This window comes from Schistocerca gregaria, chromosome 1 (assembly GCF_023897955.1).
Source record: "Schistocerca gregaria isolate iqSchGreg1 chromosome 1, iqSchGreg1.2, whole genome shotgun sequence".
Lineage (NCBI taxonomy): Eukaryota > Metazoa > Arthropoda > Insecta > Orthoptera > Acrididae > Schistocerca > Schistocerca gregaria.
The window spans coordinates 1203495837-1203520835 of record NC_064920.1 but is presented as its reverse complement, the minus strand read 5'-3'; the positions used below and the strand labels follow the sequence as shown (position 1 = coordinate 1203520835).

General features: G+C 42.3%; 1 protein-coding gene across 1 annotated transcript in view; it reads left to right on the top strand.

The window, feature by feature from the left end:
• LOC126284778 (EF-hand calcium-binding domain-containing protein 4B-like) overlaps positions 1 to 24999 on the top strand; it is a 625649-nt gene that overhangs the window by 395714 nt on the left and 204936 nt on the right. The gene's annotated exons all lie outside the window — the stretch shown is intronic.

Here is a 24999-nt window from a genome sequence, read left to right as displayed (position 1 = left end):
AAAGAAAAGTGTGAAGTTATTCACATGACTACTAAAAGAAATCCATTAAATTTCTATTACGCTATAAGTCAGAGAAATCTGAAGGTTGTAAATTCAACTGAATACTTTACAGTTACAAAGATGATATTATGGGTAGAGCAAACCAAAGAGTGCATTCACTGGCAGAACACCTAGAAGGTGCAACAGGTCTACTAAAGAAACTGCTTACACCACGCTTGTCCACCCTATTCTGGAGTACTGCTGTGCGGTTTGGCATCCGCTACAGATGGGACTGACGGATGACATCGAAAAAGTACAAAGAAGGGCAGCTCGTTTTGTATTATCGCGAGATAGGGGCGATAGTGTCACAGACATGATACGTGAATTGGAGTGGCAATAATTAAAACAAAGGCGTTTTGCATTGCGACGGGATCTTCTCATAAAATTTCAATCACCAGTTTTCCCCTTCGACTGCGAAAACATTTTGTTGTAACCCATCTACTTAGGGAGAAATGATCATCACGATAAAGTAAGAGAAATCAGGGCTCGCACAGAAAAGTTTAAATGCTCGTTTTTCCCGCGTGCCGTTCGAGGGTGGAACGGTACGGAGACAGCTTGAAGGTGGTTCTTTGAACCCTCTGCCAGGCACTTTATTGTGAATAGCAGAGTAATCACGTAGAGGTAGATGTAAAAACAGAATACCGACTTTTCTCTGTTTTATTAATCCAGAATCGAATCTTTTCGGACTGACGGAGTATGTGGAAATTTCTACATCAGCATCTGCATCCACGCTCTGCAAACCACCTTATGAGACGTGGCAGAGGGTACCTTATGTAGCTTGTCACGTCACTCTTCATGCCTCATCTGTTCCAGTCGCTAATGATACGCTGGAAGAATGAGTGCCGGCGAAGTCTCCAGGTGAGCTCAGATCTCTTTAACTTTACCCATAGGAAGAAGAAACATACTGGTTTACAGAATGAGATTTTCTCTCTGCAGCGGAGTGTGCGCTGATATGTACTTCCTGGCAGATTAAAACTGTGTACCGGACCGAGACTCGAACTCGGTACCCTTGCCTTTCGCGGGCACGTGCTCTACCAACTGAGCTACCCAAGCACGACTCACGCCCCGTCCTCACAGCTTTACTTCTGCCAGTACCTTGTCTCCTACCTTCCAAACTTTACAGAAGCTCTCCTGCGAACCTTGCAGGACTAGCACTCCTGAAAGAAAGGATATTGCGGAGATATGGCCTAGCCACAGACTGGGAGATGTTTCCAGAATGATATTTTCACTCTGCAGCGGAGTGTGCGCTGATATAAAACTTCGTGGCAGATTAAAACTGTGTGCCGGACCGAGACTCGAACTCGGGACCTTTGCCTTTCGCGGGCAAGTGCTCTATCTCAAGTAAATCTGTGAGGACGGGGCGTGAGTCGTGCTTGGGTAGCTCAGTTGGTAGAACACTTGCCCGAGAAAGGCAAATGTCCCGAGTTCGAGTCTCGGTCTGTCACACAGTTTTAATCTGCCTGGAAGTTTCGTACTGGTTTAGTCTTCGAGGAACGCACCCTCTCAGTGTTTCAAGAGTACAGCACAGTACGATGCACAATGCCGCTCTTGTAGCCTCTGTGGCTGGTTTGTTGTGGTATGCTATAGTGGCATTTACGGGGGCGCTCAACAGCGTGGCCATCAGTCTGCATTTGCATGAGGATCGCAGCGAGGCTTTTGCGGTCACGAAATGAACTTGTGATGAAACGTGCAGTTCCTTTTTGGAGTTTCTCCATCAATCCCATCTGACACTGATCACCGACTGAAGAGCAATATTCAAGTATTTCACTTCATATCCCTGCACAGTATTACTCCCAAATATTTGTACGTCATGACTGCCCGTAATTGTGGATCATTAGTACAGTAAATCAAATGATGTTACACATCTACGTTTCGTTAAAGCCATTTCTCTGCGTTTTCCTTGTTGCCATTCCTTGCAAACAGACCGACATTCTGTCGACATCTAACTTTATCTTACAGAAGTTGTTACGGCATTGAATTTTCTAACAGATAACTGCGCTGTCTCCAAAAAAGCTCGAGGTAGCAGTTAATACTGTGACGGTTCGTTTCCGTCACCAGTGCCGGCGGGTTTGAACTCTCGCTGAGGGAGTCGCCGCAGTAACGCACGCTGCGAGCGGCCACAAGTGCTGTGGTGTGGTTGGGGGGGGGGGGGGGGGGCTCTTCGCGGTCAGCACGAGCAGCGCTGAACCCCCGGGGCAGAAGAACTTTTCCCGTGGACCTGTGAACCTCGCCACATACCTCGGTCGAGGGCGACGGTGAAGCCGCACCTGGCCGTGCATTGGGTTCCGATCGCGACGGCGCCCGCGTATTGAGTGCACAGGGCACTTGTTATTCAGGAGCCGGTACACCGTGCATCGAGGGAAAGGTGCTCTTGCACAGCTTGGAAGCAGTTTCACTGTAACATTCTAACTTATGCTCATTGTGCTGAATCACGAGGTCGATGTATTACTTTCCATATCTACATCTACATCTTCATGCACACTCTGCAAATCACATTTAAGTGCCTTGCAGAGGGTTCATCGAACCACCTTCACAATTCTCCATTACTCCAATCTCGTTTAGCGCGCGGAAAGGTTCAAACGGCTCTGAGCACTATGGGACTTAACATCTATGGTCATCACTCCTCTAGAACTTAGAACTACTTAAACCTAACTTGCCTAAGGACATCACACACATCCATACCCGAGGCAGGATTCGAACCTGCGATCGTAGCGGTCACGCGGTTCCAGACTGAAGCGCCTAGAACAGCACGGCCACTCCGGCCCGCCGCGCGGAAAGAATGAACACCTCTATCTTTCCGTACGAGCTCTGATTTCCGTTATTTTGTCTTGGTGATCGTTCCTCTCTATGTACGTCGGTGCCAAAAAATATTTTCGCATTCGGAGGAGATTCTGTCGCAACGAAAAACACCTTTCTTTTAATGATGTCCACCCAAAATCCTGTATCATTTCAGTGACACTCTCTCCCATATTTCGCGATAATACAAAACTTCCTGCCCTTTTTCGATCAGTCCTATGTGGCACGGATCCCACACCGCGCAACAATATTCTAAAAGAGGACGGACAAGCGTAGTGTAGGCAGTCTGCTTAGTAGGTCTGTTACATTTTCTAAGTGTCCTGCCAATAAAACGCAGTCTTTGATTAACCTTCCCCACAACATTTTCTATCTGTTCCTTCCAACTTAAGTTGTTCGAAATTGTAATACCTAGGTATTTAGTTGAATTTACGGCTTTCAGATTAGACTGATTTATCGTGTAACCGAAGTTTAACGAGTTCCTTTTAGCACTCATGTGGATGACCTCACACTCTTCGTTATTTAGGGTCAACTGCCACTTTTCGCACCATTCAGATGTCTTTTCTAAATCGTTTTGCAGTTTGTTTTCGTCTTCTGATGAATTTATTAGTCGATAAACGACAGCGTCATCTGGAAACAACCGAAGACGGCTGATCAGATTGTCTCCAAAATCGTTTATATATATAAGGAACTGCAAAAGGCCTAATACACTACCTTGGGGAAAGCCAGAAATCATTTCTGTTTTACTCCATGACTTTCCGTCAATTACTATGAACTGTGACCTCTCTAACAGGAAATCACAAATTCAGTCACATAACTGAGACGATATTCTGTGGCTCTGAGCGCTATGGGACTTAACATCTAGAACTTAGAACTACTTAAACCTAACTAACGTAAGGACAACACACACATCCATGCCCGAGGCAGGATTCGAACCTGCGACGTAGCGGTCGCGCGGTTCCAGACTGTAGCGCCTAGAACTGTCGGCCACTCCGACCAATGTTAAATTATGGTCAAACTGTTACGCACACCTTTCGATCCCGGCACCAACACTTCTGTGATCGTTACAAATACAAATACAATCTGCTAAGTCTCAAGGTTATGTGCTCCGCCTTACGTGTTAGGAAATTTTCGGTCCAGTCGGAAACCTGGGTAAAATTCATCTATATAGTACTGAATCAGATGTCTTTCGGATGTCTGCAAACGTCGAAGGTCTGGTTTCACATGTGAAGAGTGTAAGTTTCGCATGATCGAAAATACTGGAACACATAATCACACGCATGTTTACGGTCGTCTTGTTTGAACTGAAAATTTGCCAGACTGTTATAAATACATGTGAGTGATGTAGAAGGGTAGCTATGTGGATCATTTCCCCTTGTGAAGGAAATAAATTTCCGTGTGAGTCCGATCGTTATTAATATTTTATGGATAAAACCGTCCGGAAAGCCTGATATGTGACTTTATTTATTACGCTGCTTTGCCTACTGCCATCTTCAGATCAAAACTTGGAACATGCAAAACAAGTACAGTGCGAGTATGAAAACACTATGTTTAACCACCTAAAGCCCGATTTGGCATAGGTTTTTCATTCTGACACCGAAACAATCTTTTGCGGGTTCCAAGTTCTGATCTGATGACGACAGTAGCCGAAATGTCGTAATAAATAAATACATTATTTACTCACAAAACAATTTTAGTTCCTGTTTTATAGCTGTGTCTGACCGGTGGTAATGCATTTCTGCCGATGAGTCGGCTAACCTCCTTTATCCTGCTTACTCATCGTCTCTCTTCTCGAAACAGTTGTCCGTGATTCCCCACACTTGGTTCCAACAGAAATAACGACCAGCTTCCCCTCGCCGTTTCGTGGAGAGCGCTTAGCGCCGCTACAGTGTTCCCACCTGGTGGACCTCCGCCTGTGGCTAATTCCTTGAAAAATATTCTTCCGAATGGCTAGAAGCTCCGGGTGTGTGGGACGTAAACTGCGGGCCCCGGCTCATTTGTCTGCTCTCGCGTTGCCCGAATGGCAAAAACAAAAGAGGGAGCCGAGCAGGGTCACACCTCGCCGGAGTTGTGTGCGTGTGCTTCAGCTGCACGGCGAGCGAGCGAGCGAGCGAGCGAGCCAGCCAGCCACGGCGGCCGCACTAATTTTCCGCCGTTTTAAGCACAACAGTCGGCCTCTTCATCAGCAGCACCCCTTCCTTTCCCCGCTCCCTACCCCCACCCCCTCCCTCCCCCATCAGCCCTTCCACTCATTTGTAAAGCGGCGCAATAGGTGGACAATGTCGGACAATCTCTCGCGGCGCGCACAGCAAAAAACCGGCACGCGAGTAATACTGTTTCCCTAAACAAGGACCACGGCCGCCGGAAACAGTAATCGGGTTTAGAAGGCGCGCTCGTCCAGGGCTTCCAATTAGCAGCGCGCGCCGGTAATCAGGCAGGGGGAGCCGGCACGGCTGGACCATAACTCGATCCCTGTGGAGCACCGCCGCGGCCAAATAATCCTCTTTCTCTTTTCGAGAGCGATCTCTGTTTTCAGTTAGACGCGGAGGCCCCATCGTGAAGTTTTGTTGGATTACAGGAGTCGAACAAAAAGTAAACCCCCAAACAATTTGATGGCCATGGATCTGTCGGAGGCCCATTTTTGACATGAGTAGCGTGTTAAGAGTGAAGTACGAAACACCTGCTTAATAGAGCATAATGGAAGGCGCGCGCACACACGCACACACACACATACACAAACATATATTTCAGTTACAGATTATAAAATTTAGCTACACGAGATTCTTACTTTACATCAGTAATGATAATCTGTAAATATGAGTACACACGGTTTTGTAAAGTTGTAAGGTCAGAGGATGGTCATTACTGACCAAAATTAATTACCAAGGGTAGAAAATTTTTCATACATAATGTAAGGAAAGGGAAGAGTCTCTGCAGAATCAGCGAGGAACGGAATATACGGAAAACACTGACAAGGAGAAGGGACAGGGTGGCAAGACTTCAGGATTGGAATACATCGAGCGAATAAGTGAGGACGTAGGTTGCAGTGCCATACTCAGATGAAGAGGTAGACACAGGGGAGGAATTGAAGTTCTTTTCTGCAACACAGCTCAGTTTTTTTACCCCCATACTTACTTTTTCTTTGGTCACCGTTAGGTCACGTGTCACACTAGTATTGAATGGGAACACCGAAATGAAACTCTCTATTAGAAATTTTCTGTAGAAAAGCACAGTATGTCATGTAAAAAATTAAATTCGAGCTTCTGAATAGCTTGGTTGACAAGAGACTTTCTGATGTCGAGGAAGAAATGAGAGCTGTGATTAAATGGACATCCTTTCCTTCATATTTCAACTTGTATTGATGAGGTTGGAAGTTAATTACTTGGAGTGTCTCATAAATTACGTATCCCTTTTATTTTCCATCACCACATAAATGATGAGTTCCTTTTATATTCCTTTAGCAAGCTGTTAACGCGATTACCAAAGAGCCCTCAAAGTATTTTTAAACGATTAAACTGGCCATTAAAACTGCTGCATCACGAAGATGACTGCTACAGACGCGAAATTTAACCGACACGAAGAAGATGCTGTCATATGCAAATGGCCATTAAAATTGCTACACCAAGGGGACTGATGACATCAGAAGTTAAGTCCCATAGTGCTCAGAGCCATTTGAACCATTTTGCTGCACTACGAAGATGACGTGCTACAGACGCGAAATTTAACCGACAGGAATAAGATGCTGTGATATGCAAATGATTAGCTTTTCAGAGCATTCACACAAGGTTGGCGCCGGTGGCGACACCTACAACGTGCTGACATGAGAAAGTTTCCAACCGATTTCTCATACACAAACAGCAGTTGACCGGCGTTGTCTGCTGAAATGTTGCTGTGATGCCTCGTGTAAGGAGGAGAAATGCGTACCATCACGTTTCAGACTTTGATAAGGGTCGGATTGTAGCCTATAGCGGTTGCAGTTTATCATATCGCGACATTGCTGCTCGCATTGGTCGAGATCCAATGAGTGATAGCAGAATATGGAATCGGTGGGTTCAGGAGGGTAATACGGAAGCCGTGCTGGATCCGAACGGCCTCGTATCACTAGCAGTCGAGATGACAGGCATCTTATCTGCATGGCTGCAACGGATCGTGCAGCCACGTCTCGATCCGTGAGTCAACAGATGCGGACGTTTGCAGCAGCATGGACTATCAGCTCAAATTTTACGGAATATACCATACTCCGGTACCAAATAATTCCACTTATATTGCCAAGAAGAACTGTCTTCTACATAAATTGTTTTTTCTTACTGCATTTATGACTGTGGCTTTGAGTTTAAGCAAACATCGGAAAACAATTTGCTCAGAAAAATTGTAATAATAGTGCTGTTGGTTGGTACAGATGAATGACTCTTGCTAATTAACCTCACAACTTGCAGCTGGTGTGGTATACACCATCATGTGGGCCTTGACCTCATACAATGCTTCAGCCGGTAATGACAGGGAGCTTATCCATTCATCATTTTGTGTAAGTAAACCGTCAGAGAATTTGAGTGAAGCGAGAAACGGTATGCTGTCACAGATGAGCAGATGGGTGAAAAGAAGGTGAAAGGTGGTGGGGATGTCAAAAGTGGGGAAGTCTCTGCAGTGGTTCATAAATATTGGTCTGTATGTCTGTGTCACAGCCAGGCAATCACGTAACGATCTGTCAGGCGGCTTTGTAACGAACAGTTGTGAAGGAAATTAACTAGGAATGCGGAGAAATGGAGAACAGGAACACCTGGAACCTATAACGGCTACGACGTTAGTCAAATGTATCTTTTCTCTGTTAATTGCACGGATGACTTCTCCACTGGAAATCAACCGAGTAATAAATTCCTAGAGCAATGTTCAGACAAGTTTGTTAGTTGTCATCTTATGGCGCAATTATGCCAATTAAGAAGCATATAGAATCGCCGCTCCGAAACGAACTATTACTCGGATAATTTGCAGATGAGAATTCATCAGTTTAGATCTCATTTTAATTCACCGTCCGACGACTTTTCTTTCGCTGCAGGCGGCCAGAGTGGCCGAATGGTTCTAGGCGCTATAGTGTGGAACCGAGCGACCGCTACGGTCGGGCATGGATGTATGTGATGTCCTTAGGTTAGTTAGGTTTATTGGAAGAATATGTAAAGATCAGTCAACCGGTTGCATAGGTTTTCTATACACCTTGACCATGTTTCGTCACCTCTAAGGGTGACTTCATCAGAAGGTAAGGTAATTACATGAAGAACATATCGTCAAAGATGTACAGTGATTTAAGAGCTGAGTTCCTCAAGTCATACATTAAAATATAAAACACTGTTCTTCAAAAGGTCAAACATTAAAACATAAGTAACATCTCACACCTCAACGATGTCATCCTTAGAGCTGACGAAACGTGGTCAAGGTATACAGAAAGCCTATGCAACCGGTTGGCTGATCTTTACATATTTTTAAAATTTGTGTATACGGTTTCTGCAGGCGTCAGCCATGTTCAAAGTTGTAGTTAGGTTTAAGTAGTTCTTAGTTCTAGGGGACTGATGACCTCAGAAGTTAAGTCCCATAGTGCTCAGAGCCATTTGAACCGTTTGAACCTTCCGCCGCACAATGACGATATGACAAGTTGAAAGCTTCTGTGACACAATTTGTGAACCCCGGATTAGAAATTGTTTACAAGAAGGTCAGTCGGTTAGGCAGTATGCCTCGCCAATATAAGGCTGTAAGCGGCACAAAATTCGTTGTGAAAGATGTGCCTCAAAGCGAGGTGACGAACGAGCACCTGCGCAGACTGAACTCTCTTGAGTAAATGAAGCTGGCCTACGGGCAGACAGCCGGTGGACACTACGACCCAGGCCTGTGACGCGGATGGCAAAAGCTGCGGGCGAAGGGGGTGGCGGTGGGAGCGGGACACGCCCCCCTGGAGTCCTGCGGGCAGAGAACAGCTGCCCCCACAACTTGTGCTCCCCTGTTCCACGAGGCTCAGTCTCGCTCTCACCCGCCAACACACGGCAGTGGGGAAATCGTAACTTTGGGGTGTCGGTACCGAGGAAGAAAAGGTTCGCCTCTGCTTCTACATAATTACTCTGCAATTCATAATTCAGTGTATCCCAGAGCGTTCATCGAATCACCTTCAATTTATTTGTCTACCGTTCCACACTCGAAGAGCTCACGGGAAAAACGAATAGTTAAATCGTTCGTGGATAAAAATACTACGTATATTTTGTTTAACAGTGATCCGTACCCAGAACCCCGATCTGCGGTACGGTACCCAAATGCATGCCCTGCGAAGAGAAATGGTAGACGGTAGAAGAAATGCGAAGAATATAATCTCAGGAGCAGTGCTACACAGTGTCACACTCATTACACATCCTCATATTTTTTTTAGAGCTAAGTCGCCCTAATTAAATAAAAATCCTAAAGTGAAAACCCCAGTTAGTTACGTAAATTGACAACGTTAATCACTGATCAAATGTTGTTACATAACCAACCGAAATTTTCACTTTAGGTTTTTCTGTTGAACTACAGCGACCTAGCTCTAAAGAATACAACAATGTGTAAACAGTGTCAGACACTGAACGACATTTGAGAATGATCTGAAGATGGCTCGGTAATGAGCCGAAACCGGTAATCAGTAAAAATGATTTGCTATCTTGACGAAGGATTTTTATCCAGACATATTCAAAATCAACAAATCGCATATCTCCACAACCCCCCCCCCCTCCAACCCCCCCACCCCTACCCCCATTGACCATGTCAAAGAACACTTAAATCTTTCCGTGCGAGCTCTGCTTTCTCTTATTTTATTACGATGATCGTTTCTTCCTATGTAGGACGGCGTCAACAAAATGTTTTCACATTCGGAGGAGAAAGTTGGTGATAATAAACCGCAGTGTTTAGTTTGATTTTTTCACTACATTATCCATATGATCATTATGTGTTTTAATTTACTCGTAATTGTAATCCCTAACTATTTAGTTGAACTGACAGCACATAATGGAAGTGACGGGGTATCAGTTAATATTTCTCCTGCATACGATAACTGTAACAAGTTTCATAAATGTGCGCATTTCCTCATTACAAAAAAAATGTGCTCGATAATTTAGTAATCAGTAATGGTTAAAATACATTTTATAATATACACACATAACGTAATACGAAAACACTGTAACAACTCTGCGTCCAAACTATTTGTGAAACCTTAATATCCTAGTATCTTCGTAGCATGTTTTGTAAAGAAACAGTGTAAGAGATAATTTAGATAATTTGCGTGTGTGTAATAATCTGTATAATGGAGAAAGCGCAATACCTGTAAGTAGACAAATAAGTTGTTGTTATTGTTGTGGTCTTCAGTCCTGAGACTGGTTTGATGCAGCTCCCCATGCTACTCTATTCTGTGCAAGCTTCTTCTTCTCCCAGTACCTACTGCAGCCTACATCCTTCTGGATCTGCATAGTGTATTCATCTCTTGGTCTTCCTCTTCTATTTTTACCCTCCATGGTGCCATCCAATACTAAATTGGTGATAACTCGATGTCTCAGAACATGTCCTACCAACGGATCTCTTCTTCTAGTCAAGTTGTGCCACAAGCTCCTCTTCTCCCCAATTCTATTCAGTACCTCCTCATTAGTTATGAGATCTCGCCATATAATCTTCAGCATTCTTCTGTAGCAAAACATTTCGAAAGCTTCTATTCTCCTCTTGTCCAAACTATTTATTGTGCACCTTTCACTTCCATACATGTCTACACTCCATACAAATACTTTCAGAAACGAGTTCCTGACATTTAAATCTATACTCGATGTTAACAAATTTCTCTTCTTCAGAAACGCTTTCCTTGCTATTGCCAGTCTACATTTTATATCCTCTCTACTTCGACCAACATCAGTTATTTTGCTCCCCAAGTAGCAAAAAATCCTTTACTACTTTAAGTGTCTAATTTCCTAATCTAATTCCCGCTTCATCACCCGACTTAATTCGACTACATTCCATAATCCTCGTTTTGCTTTTGTTGATGTTCATCTTATATCGTCCTTTCAAGACACTGTCCATTCCATTCAACTGCTCTTCCAAGTCGTTTGCTGTCTCTGACAGAATTACAATGTCATCGGCAAACCTCAAAGATTTTATTTCTTCTCCATGGATTTTAATACTTACGCCGAACTTTTCGTTTGTTTCCTTTGCTGCGTGCTCAATATACAGATTGAATAACAACGGCGATAGACTACAACCCTGTCTCACTCCCTTCCCAACCACTGCTCCCCTTTCATACCACTCGACTCTTTTAACTGCCATTTGCTTTCTGTACAAATTGTATATAGCTTTCGCTCCCTGTATTTTACCCCTGCCACCTTCACAATTTGAAAGAGAGTATTCCAGTCAATATTGTCAAAAGCTTTTTCTAAGTCTACAAATGCTAGAAACGTAGGTTTGCCTTTCTTACAAACAAGTAGACAAACAAAAATACCATTACTAATAGTATCATTTAAAAACACTCAAAGATTCATTTTGTCCCATTTTCTGATTTCAGTCTAACATTGATGTAGACGTAAGAGAAGCAGAAAATCAGGCATGCAAGTATCATCAAACATATTCACATAAACAAAGGCACAAATGCACTTGAAACTGAGAATAAATTATAGAAACGCGTTGTGCTAAACATCAATAAATAATTAACTGGAGCAGCTTCCATTATTTACATAATTGAAAATTCTGCTCCGCACTCCCTCAGCGCTAAAGCGCACCATATTGTGCTGAAAAGTTCTAAGTAGTATGGGTTTGGTTTTTATCTGCAGGAAACCAAGAAGATAAAGGAATTTCAGCTCTCCTAGTTATATCAGCTAAAACAATGAATACAGAGTAGAAGCGGATGCAACGACGAAACCAGTGCTCGTGTCGTGTGGCCAGTTGACATCATACTTATTCGCGATCACCGTCTCTGCATAGTACATTGCATTTTCACTTGGAAAGACCAAATTATGTAATAAATGACGAGATCTCATTAAGGTAAACCGAATTTATATGTAGAATTTCCCATACTTGTCTGACAATCTGTATAAGCGATCAAAGGGCAATCTGTGGATTCGTCTTAGCCTGTTTGCAGATGATGCCGTTTACGGTCAACAAAAGACTGACACAAGTTTCAAAATGATTTACACATGAGATCTGAATGATGTGAATCGTCGCAATTGCTCTAGAACAATAACAGTTAAGTGGATTCCCATGAATTTTTGTTGGGAGAAACTCAAGACAGTCACAATGATTTTGCTCCAGGTAATATAAAGTATAAGTTGTTTTATGTTTCCATTCAGCCCTTAGTAGCAGTGTAATTACGCCAGACGTGTCATATTCGGACTGGCATCACTGTAGAGCAGGTCTGGCAAAGCGTGGCCCACGTGTCACTCCCCTCCAGCGGTTGCCCCTGCTTCCAACCGTAGCCGCGCGGTGACGTCGCCGCAGCCTACGGTTCGTTTGTTTATCAGCAATCGAGTGGGTCAGCCTGTCTGATCCCTGAAAGCAAGTGCTCCCGCATGTTCACTGGCTGTCCGACTACGAAGAGGCATCACTGTTTCGTTAGTCCAGTTGCTCTCGATGTTTTGTTCAGATTTACTCTCAATAATATTGCGCCGTCATTCAGGTTGTCATTTCGGTTACAGCTGTGGCTATTATTCTGAGGTGAGTGTGGTTGTTACTGTGGCTGTTTTTCTATTATGGTTCTCAAGAATGGTGAAACGAGAGAACACTGAAAACCGTGTTTTCAGGGAGACTAAGTACTTTCTTGTACACAATTCCGATGAAAAACCCTAGGGTTTCATACGTAAAAGAATGCTTAACTCAAAACAAATGTGCTATCTTGGTCTTGATTCATTCCCTGAAGCAACATATAGAGGTTACTCTCATGACGAAGGACGCGCTTTATTGATTAAGTTAAGGGGGGTAGGACGTCAAACGGACCGACTTGGAGCAGGAGAGGCACCACAGGACTTTTTAATTTACACTGTCTATACTTTTACAAAAAAAATTCATAAAACTATGTCAGCATGACCAAGAAGGATTCACAATTCACACTCATAGCAGTCGAAGTTCGAAAACCTAACGAAATAATTTTTTTACATGCGAAATTTCATCATTTTTTTCACTTACTAATGGCAGTATTTGTTTCTATAGGTATACGTTTCTTCATAAGTAAGAGAGATTATTCGATGAATTGTGCACAGCATACAAACAATACTTAAAGGTGTATGAAACTCTAGAATTTTCGAAATCTATTAAAAACTGTGGTAAAAATGGAGGTAATTAACTATAAAATTTGTGTTTTTCCTAAACATGAAGTTTAAAATATAAAGTTCATTCATTTTTTTATAAATTAAATAAATTGTAGAGTTTAATACACCTGTGACTGTGGTATGTATGATGTACAAAATTCATCGAAGAATCTCTCGAACTTATAAAGAAAAGTGTACCAAAGCAACAAATGCAGCCATTAGTAAGTGAAAAAATGATGAAATTTATTTTGTTATGTCTTCGAACTTCCACTGCAATGAGTGTGAATCCTGAACCCTTTCTGGTCATGGTGACAAAGTTTTATGAATTTATTTGTAAAAGTATAGACATTGGAAATTAAAATGTCCTGTGGTGACTCTCCTGCTCCAAGTCGGCCCGTTTGACGTCCTACCCCCCTTAAAGAGATACAAGAACTACCTGAACGACTAAATTTCAAGAAAAAGAGTTTAAAAGTGTCGTATGTGGTATGTCTAAAATTAACAAAACGTCAAAAATGCTTCGGCGACGACGCACGTTTGAAAGAATGTGGCACAGAAATGGCAAAAACATTTGGTTACGATGCTGTTTACACAGCACAGAAAAAAGCCGCATTCTTGGGACATAGCCAAAAAAAAGAAACTAAGCAATTTAGTTGTAAATTATCGCTATTATTCTTTGTGTGGACGAGAGTACTGATCGAACACATTTTGGTCAACTTACTAATTTTTGTTGTTCTAATAATCCTGTGCATGAAATACTCGCTTTAGTTCCGTTACTCAGAACAACAGGTTTGGATATTTTCAACGCATTTAAAAAGTGTATTCAGAGATTAATAGTCTTAAAATGTGCTCTGCAATTAACGCCAATTGTGCACCTGATATGGTCGGAAGTGAAAATAGCTTCGTTGGGCAGTTGAGAAAAAAAATAGGAATAGTATGTTTAACTTTTCACTGCATTATACATCACAAAGCGGTATGCGGAAAAAGTGTCACAGTGCTGTCCGCAACGAAAGATGTGGAGAAAATTACTAATACAGTATGAAGAGAAAATCGATCTGTCTCACCAGTAATTTAAAAGTTTTTGGAAGAACTTGACGCAGAATACGGAGATGTACTCCATCATTCCGAAATTTGTTGGTTAAGCGCAAGACAATGCTTAGCTCGTTTTCATGTACTCAGAAATAAACTTTTCAAGTTTTTGAGCAAAGACGTAAAACAGTATACCACAAAATTTGAAAATAAGCTGAAGGATTCACTTCTTGTTACAGAACTAGCAATTGTAACTGATTTTACTAATCATTTAAATAATGTGCAAGGAAAGGAGCGCACTGTTTGTGACATGATTACGGATATTAATGGACTGCGGTGTAAACTTACGTTCTCCATATTGCAGTTAAACAAGGCAAATTTGTGTCATTTCCGGAGTTGCTGCTATTTGAACAAACATACGTGGAAGTAAAATTTTCAAGATTTGTTCCCGTTATTGAAAAAGTCTTCAATTTGTTTCAGATTAGTTTTCATCTCTAGAGGCTGCCATCAATTTCTTTTACAATCCAATAGCGTTAGTCTAGAGAAGTTAGAAGTGAACTTCACGAAGAAATCTGCAGTTTACAAAATTATTCGTTAATGATATCCAGAAAAGAAAGAGAGGCAGCAGTTTTTGAAGTCATACCGCAAGGTTGGTCCCCAAAACCATCTTAAAATAAAATCTTTTTTCTGATCAGCATACATTTGTGAAAGTACATTTTCTTCAATGAAGAACTTTAAATCTGCTCAGTATAATGCAGTGAATTGTTGGAACATCAGTTCCGTTTAGCTACTGCACAAATTGAAATCGATATTGCAGAACTTGTCAACATCAAATTAAATAAAGCTGATCTAAATATTTAAATATCTGATTAATGTAATCACAAGAATGTGAGATGTTGTTTGTTACAAAGTTTTTGTTCCAAACGCTTGAACATTTTTAATTTTTAATTTTTGACTTGAGCATGTCTGTCCGTAATTTTGACTATTGCCTGCTCGCATACAACTTTACGTTTGCTTAAAACTTCATTTTGATGAAGACATCCTTAGAGGTGTCGAAACATAGGTCAGTGTATTAAAATTTATTTGCAACCGTGTGGTCGTGGTAGGTGCCGTGACATCACCAGACGAGTCGGTTAGGAAGCAACCGTTGGAGGGGATGTCTCGCGAACCATACCCTGTTCTGGAGAATTAACGTCCGTGACTGATTTATAAAAGAACACATAGTATCGACTGGAGCGCAATTTTTTTGAATTATCTCGGATAAAATTCGGGGAGCGAAAGTTTATCCACAGCTTGTTCAGAAACTATACTGCTGTTGCAAAAGTGAGACATGAAGGGGAGATAGTACTACAGGACGGAGTGAAACATGGCTGTAGCCGATCCACAACGTTATTCACAGCGTTGAACAAACAGTTAACGAAACCAAAGACCAATTTGGAAACGTAATTAATAATCAAGCAACAGAAGTAAAAGTTTTATGGTGTACTAATGACGTTATAATTTTTGCCGGAGATGGCAGACGCCATGGAAGAGTACTTGGACAAAATGAATAGTTTCTAGAAAAAGATTAAAGTCAACAGAATTAAAAGAAGGGTGGTGGAAATCAAATGATGGAAAGCGATTTAGAGTAGGAATGAGACAGTGAAAGTAGTTGAGTAGTTTTGCTATTCAGGCAGAGTAGAAACTTTTGAACTGTATTGGTTCAGCAGAAAGCTGAAGACTGGGAAGTACGGAATTGGGGAAGAAAAGAAATTTATGGCTTCGTCTGACTAACAGGGGAACACTTGAAACGAGACATCCTGAGACATCAAGGAATTGTCAGTTGGTTGATGAAGGAAGCGTGTGGGAAAAAAATTATGAAAGAAGACAAAGGCTCCAGCAAAGTAAGTAGGGTCAAACGGATATAGGTTGTTGTAGCTATACAGCGTGGTCGACCAAGAACGAACTGCTCGTATTAAAACTGGTGTAAGACAAGGATGTAGCCTTTCGCCCCTACTGTTCAACTGTACATCGAGGAAGCAATGGTGAAAATGAAAGAAAGGTTCAGGAGTGGAATTAAAAGTAAAGGTGAAAGTATATCAATGATGCGATTCGCTGATGGCATTGCTATCCTGAGTGAAAGTGAAGAAGAATTACATGATCTGCTGAGTACGGATTCAGAGTAAACCGAAGAAAGACGAAGGTAATGAGAAGTAGTGGAAATGAGAACACCGAGAAACTTAACATCAGGATTGATGGTCGCGAAGTAGATGAAGTTAAGGAATTCTGCTACCCCGGCAGTACAATAACCAATGACGGACGGAGCAAGGAGGACATCAAAACAGACTGGAACTTGCAAAAAGAGCTTTCCCAGCCAAGATAAGTCTACTAGTGTCAAACGTAGGGCTATATTTGAGGGATAAAGTTTTGAGAATGGACGTCTGGAGCACAGCATTGTATGGTAGTGAAACATGGACTGTGGGAAAACCGGAACAGAAGAGAATCGAAGAATTTGAGATTTGGTGCTGCAGACGAATGTCGAAAATTAGGTGAACTGATAAGGTAAGGAATGAGGAGGTTGTGCGCAGAATCGGAGAGGAAAATGATATGTGGGAAGCACTGATAAGGAGAAGGGACAGGATGATAGAACACCTGTTAAGGTACCAGTGAATGTCTTCCATGGTACTAGAGCAAGCTGCAGGGGGCAAAAACTGTAGAGGAAGACAGAGATTGGAGTACATCCAGCAAATAATTGAGGACGTATGTTGCAAGCGCCACTCTGAGATGAAGAGGAATTCGTGGCAGGCCTCATCAAACCAGTCCCAAGACTGATGACAAAAAAGCCAGACAGAGATAAAGAGGTTTGCACAGACAGTCTAGAGTAGAGAGCTGCACTATATATCTTTGAAATGAAGACCACAACAACAATGTAGTTGTGAAATATCTTTATTATTTAGCTAATTTAACACTTTTTATTATTTTAAATTAGTTTTGTTAAATTTTAAACGTCTCTGGCTGAAGGGCAAATGTGTTACCGCTGAAAGCACTCCATTCTCCCCCACTTCCCTCTCCCTACCACTGCCCTCATTCCGCTCGAGTTGAGTGAGAGAGAGAGAAATGAAATAAAAGAGTTAAATTAACAATAAAAGGAAAAAAAAGTTTATCTCGCAAATAATAAGCTAACGTGTGCATTTCTCGTTGAGTAACTCAATGTACATGTCTTACGACTGTGAAAAAGAGTGAAGAGAAAAAAAAGAAAAAAAGTATGGAGATGGGTAGCAGGGGGCGTGCAGAATAGAAACGTTGGAAAATTACGGATACTGGCGCTCGGCTGTAGTGTCGCGTCAAGCCCTTGGGAAGCTCACTCACTCACTCCTTTAATGCCGTGACGAGTGTTGCATGCATAATGTCGGCGTCCTGGAAGCTTCTCGCCCGTTTCTCCAGCGCAGAGGAAGAACTGGCAGTCTGATGTCTCCACAGTGTGCGTGACGTCGTCGTCTCATTAAGGGCGGCAATTAGGAGCTGCTACTGGAGCCGTGACAAGCTGCCGATGCAGAGGACTAAACATCGCGGGAACTGAAAGCGCGTCGCCGTATTACGTTGCAGTCTAGGAAGCTTCAAATTCGTAATGTATTGGTGAAATCAATGCTATGTGCAGTACTAAGCACTCTTCGCAACACTGCTGCTATGAAATATGGTTGACGTATTCCCTCATCAAGGACGTCATGTTATTTTGGATGGAGATTCATCCATAAATGTAGCAGTTTCTTCAGGCACACCCTAGGGAAATATGTTCGAACCTTTGCTGTTCATGTTCTATATTAACGACCTATCAGTTAATATAGTCAGGAACCTCAGATTTTTTGCAAATGATGAATTTATCTATAATGAAGCACCATCTGAAAGAACAACTTGGTAAGATTTAACATACTGGAAATTTGATTTAAATGTTAAGAAATATAGTCACAGATTCATTTGATCACGTGAATAGCGTGAGGGCGCTGCTGAAAACACTGCAATGGAAAATGCTTGAAGATAGACATCAGCTGTTTGGCAAAAGCCCACTTACAAAGTTTATTGAAGCAGTTTGACAAGTTCTGCTCCATAGATTAAATTCGTTCCAGTGAAGTATGACTTGCTTATGATAAACTTTCTTAATTCAGTATTAAATACCATCACATATTCGACACTTTTGTGTAAATCAGCGTAATTTCAGCAGTACTCCCTTTATAAACTCGGACTGATAAATTTAGGAAATGAGGAAATAAAGCTCTTGCGATCTGGCAGCTCAGAGTTCTCTTGCCGCGCGGAGTGGCCGAGCGGTTTGAGGGGCCATGTCACGGATTGCGCGGCCCCTCCCGCCGGAGGTTCGAGTCCTCCCTCGGGCAAGGGTGTGTGTGTTGTTCTCAGCTTAAGTTAGTTTAATTAGTGTGTAAGTCTAGGGACTGATGTCCTCAGCGGTTTGATCCCTTAGGAATTCACACACATTTCAACATTCTCGTGCAATCCGCCGCATCTTCGTCAAAATCTACATCTTTTCTGTGAAAACCATGTGAAGTGCTTGGCAGGGGACACTTCACACAGTTTGCTCCCAGTACGTTCTCTGGCTGATCGTGCTAACAATTACTGTTTAAAGGCCTCTGTGAGGCGGTAATTAGTGTATTCTTGTCTTTGGGTCACTACGGGACCGTTACCTAAGAGACTGTAGTACATTTGTAGATTGCTTACTTGATACAGGTACTCGCGGGATAGTTTTCGTTATTTGAAAGTGTCTACAAATTCATATTTTTCGGCATTTCTGTAATACTCCCCTGTTAATCAGAGAAACCTTTGACTAATTGTGCTGCCATTCTTTGTAAATGTTCAATTGCCTCTGTTAGTCTTATTTGGACACCACACATATTCCCAACATTCTGGGATGGGTTACAAGTATGTTTTATTACCAGTCACGTTTGTTGACTGCTCAATTTTCTCAGTATCTACCCAGTGAACGAAGTCTACCATCCTCGTACAGGGTGGCGCACGCAATGTGTTACCAATTGTTTCTTTCACAATTGACGACGCACATTAGATATCTCGCTGGGATCTCTACAGCAGTACCAGCAGAGCTTGGAAAAACAAATGAGTTAAGAAATGACGTGTAATTGACAACACTGCCGCTAGGAGATTAGTAAGCAGCAATGGCTGACAATGGAATACTGACGACACAGCAACGATCGGCAATTGTGTTACTTTTTCATGAAACGAAAAGCCTTGTTGTGACTCAGAGGCGTTTTCGACAACAGTTTAACACACGATGGGTCCCTTGCAAGAAGACCATCCACAGATTGTACGATAAATTTGTACAGGTAAGGATAGTAGTGGAAGCGAAGCGACCTCGGCCTAAGCCTGTTTGTTCGCCGGAGAATATTGAAGCGGTACGAGTTGCTGTACAGAGAAGTCCCGGGAAATCTTGTAAAAAGGTAGCAGTGCAACGGGGAATATCCAGACGCTCCGTTCAACGCATTCCTAAAAGTGACCTCCATATGTACCCATACAAGATGACCTGTGCACAAAAGCTCACTGAAGAACACAAGCAGCAGAGACCACTGTTTGCTCAGTGGGCGGAGAATAGGGAAGAAACTCTCAACAACGTTTGGTTTTCAGACGAGCCGCATTTTCATTTAGACGGTGTGGTTAACAAACAAAATGTACGCTTTTGAGCCACTGGAAAGCCACAAGTGCTTCGTGAACAACAACATTATGCTCCGAGGATTACAGCTTGGGCAGCAATTTTCAGTCACGGGCTTATTGGACCCTTTTTCTTTGAAGATACTGTGAAGAGCGAGTGTTATTTGAGCACGCTTCGCAATAGCTTCATTACACAGCTTCTTGCTACTGCCTCGCCCTTCAACACGCAGTGGTTCATGCAAGATGGAGCAAGGCCACATACTGCAAACATTGTGTTGGAGTTTTTACACGAGCATTTCGACATGCAGATCATTTCACTCAGGTTTCCAGGTCGCTTCAACGACGGACAAAATTGGCCCCCCAATAGTCCAGACCTCAATCCATGTCACTTTTTTCTGTGGGGGTACCTAAAGGAAGAAATTTTTCCCGAAACGTCCACGTGATTTAATGGAGCTTAGAAGACTTATTCTTCAAGCTTGCAGTGAAATTACGGAAGACATGTGCCGTAGGGTAATCACTAGTTTCAGTGTTCGTTTGAAGGAAGTTAGGAAACAAAATGGTAGACATATTGAGCATGTGCTGAGTCAGAACAGATCTCCACGGACGGCTCTTCAATGTAGTATATGTTCCTTTCAGATTGTGTTGACAATAAAGTTTATATTCAAAAACAAAATGGTAACACATTTCGTGCGCCACCCTGTATGTGACAAACGTGACAAAATAAATAAGTACATATACCCTGCCAATACTGCTTAAATAAGTGAGGGCAGAACTAACAATTAATATGCGTATGGACTGTTAGAGTTCGTAGGATTCTATTGAAAAACGAAAGGACCGCCTAGCATTACTGGCCTAGGGGAAGGAAGTCAGCACTCAGTCGCAATTATTGTGTCATTTATTTTGCTATTTCCATTGCCACAGGCCGAGCTGGAATTAGAATTCGGTACCATTAAATACACTGTAAAAGTGAATAATCATCCACCGTTTTACGTAATATTTGCATAAAACTGAAATTAAAAGTCAACAAGAGACTATACCTATTGTGAGCAATAAATTGAAAGATATCAGCAGCGAACATATTTGTTTTCCGTGTTACCATAAAATTAGTAAGAGACTGCCATCAGTTTAGAAGAATCATAAAATTATGGTTTCATTTTCGACCACGAATAGCCTTGGTAGTATTTTAATTTACCGTGTTGACAAGAGGAACATTTACGTGAATCAGGTGTTCATAAATTAGAATGGCCAGAGTGTGATGCCTGTTATGTAGAGCAGACGGGATGCGACTGGAAGCTGTGTTCGGTGAACCCGTAACCTTGGACAGAAAGATATAGCTGAAAATTCCACGTAGTTGAAAGCGGACACGTGCACAACCTCACATTTCAGGTTACTACACGGAGATAAAGACAGATTTATGGACCTCCTGTAGATGAGCGAAATTTTTTGCAATCTGAGATCTCCTGGCACTGCTCAACTTAATGAGCAGGCGCCAGTGAGAAAAACCCACTTCTGGTAAAAGCCCATCGCGGCAGCAGAGGTAGTTACGACTCCAGAAGGGACATAGTTCTCTTCTCTGTGTAGTAACGTTTGATAGCTTATGAAGTGAGAACAAATTTTGTGGCTGCAAAATTTTGTTGCTTTTCTTGTAACTATAGCCATTATCTTTGATAATAATTATATTAGGTCTCATTCAGGCCGTTATATATTTAATAGAGTTGTCAGTAAACTTTCTGTAGAATGCGTTATTCTATGTCGCTTTCCTACACCGACCATGACACTGTAGTTAATACGGTTTATTACGTGGACTGTTAGAATGTAGTTCTTATTGTTTGAAGCTTTAAATACCGAGCGAGATGACACAGTGATTAGTACACTGGACTCGCGTTCAGGGTAACGATGGTTCGAAAAAGTGTTCAGATGTGTGTCAAATCTGATGGGACTTAACTGCTACGGTCACCAGTCCCTGAGCTTACACACTTCTTAACCTACATCATCCTAAGGACAAACACACACCCATGCTCGAAGGAGGACTCGAACCTCAGCCGGGACTAGCCGCATGGTCCATGACTGCAGCGCCCTAGACCGCTCGGCTAATCCCGCGCGGCTAACGATGGTTAAAATTCCCTTCCGGCCATATAGATTTACCCTTTATGTGATTTCCCTAAACAGTTTGAGGAAATGCCGGGGTGATTTCTTCGACAAGTGCGGGCCTCGTTCCTTCCCTATTCTGCCCTAATTTGAGTTTGTGCTCCGTCTCTAATAACCTTGTTGTCGACGGGACGTTAAACTCTTATCTTCCCTTTTTCCCAAGCTTTTAATGATGGTTATAAGGTTTGTAAAAAGCTTTAACATTTATTTTTAAGCCACGTAATAGGTTCGTTTATAAATAATTCTTCTGCTACCAGTCACGATTTTCTTTATTTTCTTGTCACACGACACGTTTAGGGAAATGATTCCCATTTTCAAGTGCGTTTTTTGTGTATATTATGCCATTTCTATGTGATGTTGCCGATGTATGAGAGTCTGTCCCATTTCATTGACTTCAGGTTTTCTTATGGTACATTTGTGTAGTCGTACACACAGTAAATATCACACACAACTTGCTGTATACTTTAAACATCGAAGATATCTTATATAAACAAAGCAGTCACAAAGATGTTCCTGCATCATATCAGATTTAAGCTACGTGTTTCAAATCAGTATTGGCGGGTTGGCCCACAAAGTCAGTATATTTATCTCACTGTACTTTATTAACCTATTTAGTGGAAAACTGTTATTGGTTTATGATTGTTATTTGTCTACTTATAATTTTATCAAAAGTTTGTTTGAATTGTGGTAGCACCGGTTCCTGTCAGATCACCGAAGCTAAGCGCTGTCGCGCTGGGCTAGCACTTGGATGGGTGACCATCCGGTCTGCCGAGCGCTGTTGGCAAGCGGGGTGCACTCAGCACTCGTGAGGCGAACTGAGGAGCTACTTGACCAAGAAGTAGCGGCTCCGGTCTCGTAAACTGACACACGGCCGGAAGAGCTCTGTGTTGATCACATGCCCCTCCATATCCGTATCCTGTGATGCCTGTGGGCTGAGGATGACACGGCGGTCGATCGATACCTTTGGACTTTCATGGCCTGTTCGGGAGGAGTTTGTTTGAACTGTTAGTCGTATATAGGTGCCAGTGGTATAGAGGTATCCTCTATGACGTATACCAAGGCTGATTGTAAAGATCTGTAAACAGCACCCTCAGGTTGAATTAAGCTATGTACATGCTAAGGTACTGTAATAACATGTGCATTTACGAACCTGTGGAGGCTACATGGTTCACTTCGTACCGTATGTTACTTACTATGAAGTCTCCGGTTGTGTATAACTATTATAAATTTCTCGTTTTGTGCCATTCACTGTTTGATTCCTTTGTATTTCTTATATTTTATAGCCACTGATGGTACTGAAATCGAGGTTGCAGTGAAGTACAGACTGAATTTAGTAAAGTACAGATTCAATCGCAAGTGATTTCTGACTTACTGTCTGTTAGAATTGCATCTCATTCGTCGTGCACAGGAATTCTGATGGAATCCAATTTGATGAGCCATATAGTGCTATTTGGTAGCCTGGTGCAAGTCTTTTTATTCGACGATACTTTGACAACTTGCGCGTCTTTGTGGTGAAGACGAACCGAAATGATTAGACAATTTTCGAAGTAGGTGAGCCTACAGCCGTACAAGAATTTGATATACATAATACAGCCAACCGGTTTCAGCAAGATTTAACTTGACCTGATTTCGACATTGACTATATGTATCCTTATCAGAAAAAACCAAAAGCAATTACATATAGTCACAGTTGCTCATAAATCTGTTTTCAACTCTCACTACATGTAACTGTTTTTTTTTCTGATGAAGACACCCATTGTCAGTATCGAAACCAAGTCAAGTTAAATCTTGTTGCAACAGGTTGGCTGTAATATACAAACCACAGAAACGATTAGAACAATACAAAAACACAATCCCCTAGCGAATCATATCTCCGACCCAGCCGGGAATCGAAACCCTGAACATACGACACAGAAGCAGTGACGCTAGTTACCTTTTTGTTCCCTCTTGGGATTTCGTCTGGGCGGACGTCACATGACACCTCTTTACGTTCATCGTTGAATACTTCACTCAAGTTTCTTTGTTTTGTTTTTCATTATTATTACAGAGGCCAGCCAGGCATCTGCGGAATACCCTGAGCTACCGTGCCGGCACCACTGCGCAACAAGCTGCAGACGTAGTGTTGCTTATTGTCAGTTAAAGCGTTAAAAAAGGCTGTCTAGCAGAAGAAATGGATGGCCGAGCTCCTTTCGTAGTAGTGCTGATGCATTAGCTCCATATTTAACAATCATACACAACCGTTCCCCCCCCATGAACCATGGACCTTGCCGTTGGTGGGGAGGCTTGCGTGCCTCAGCGATACAGATGGCCGTACCGTAGGTGCAACCACAACGGAGGGGTATCTGTTGAGAGGCCAGACAAACGTGTGGTTCCTGAAGAGGGGCAGCAGCCTTTTCAGTAGTTGCAGGGGCAACAGTCTGGATGATTGACTGATCTGGCCTTGCAACATTAACCAAAACGGCCTTGCTGTGCTGGTACTGCGAACGGCTGAAAGCAAGGGGAAACTACAGCCGTAATTTTTCCCGAGGACATGCAGCTTTACTGTATGATTAAATGATGATGGCATCCTCTTGGGTAAAATATTCCGGAGGTAAAATAGTCCCCCATTCGGATCTCCGGGCGGGGACTACTCAGGAGGATGTCGTTATCAGGAGAAAGAAAACTGGCATTCTACGGATCGGAGCGTGGAATGTCAGATCCCTTAATCGGGCAGGTAGGTTAGAAAATTTAAAAAGGGAAATGAATAGGTTAAAGTTAGATATAGTGGGAATTAGTGAGGTTCGGTGGCAGGAGGAACAAGACTTCTGGTCAGGTGACTACAGGGTTATAAACACAAAATCAAATAGGGGTAATGCAGGAGTAGGTTTAATAATGAATAGGAAAATAGGAATGCGGGTTAGCTACTACAAACAGCATAGTGAACGCATTATTGTGGCCAAGATAGATACGAAGCCCACACCTACTACAGTAGTACAAGTTTATATGCCAACTAGCTCTGCAGATGATGAAGAAATTGAAGAAATGTACGATGAAATAAAAGAAATTATTCAGATAGTGAAGG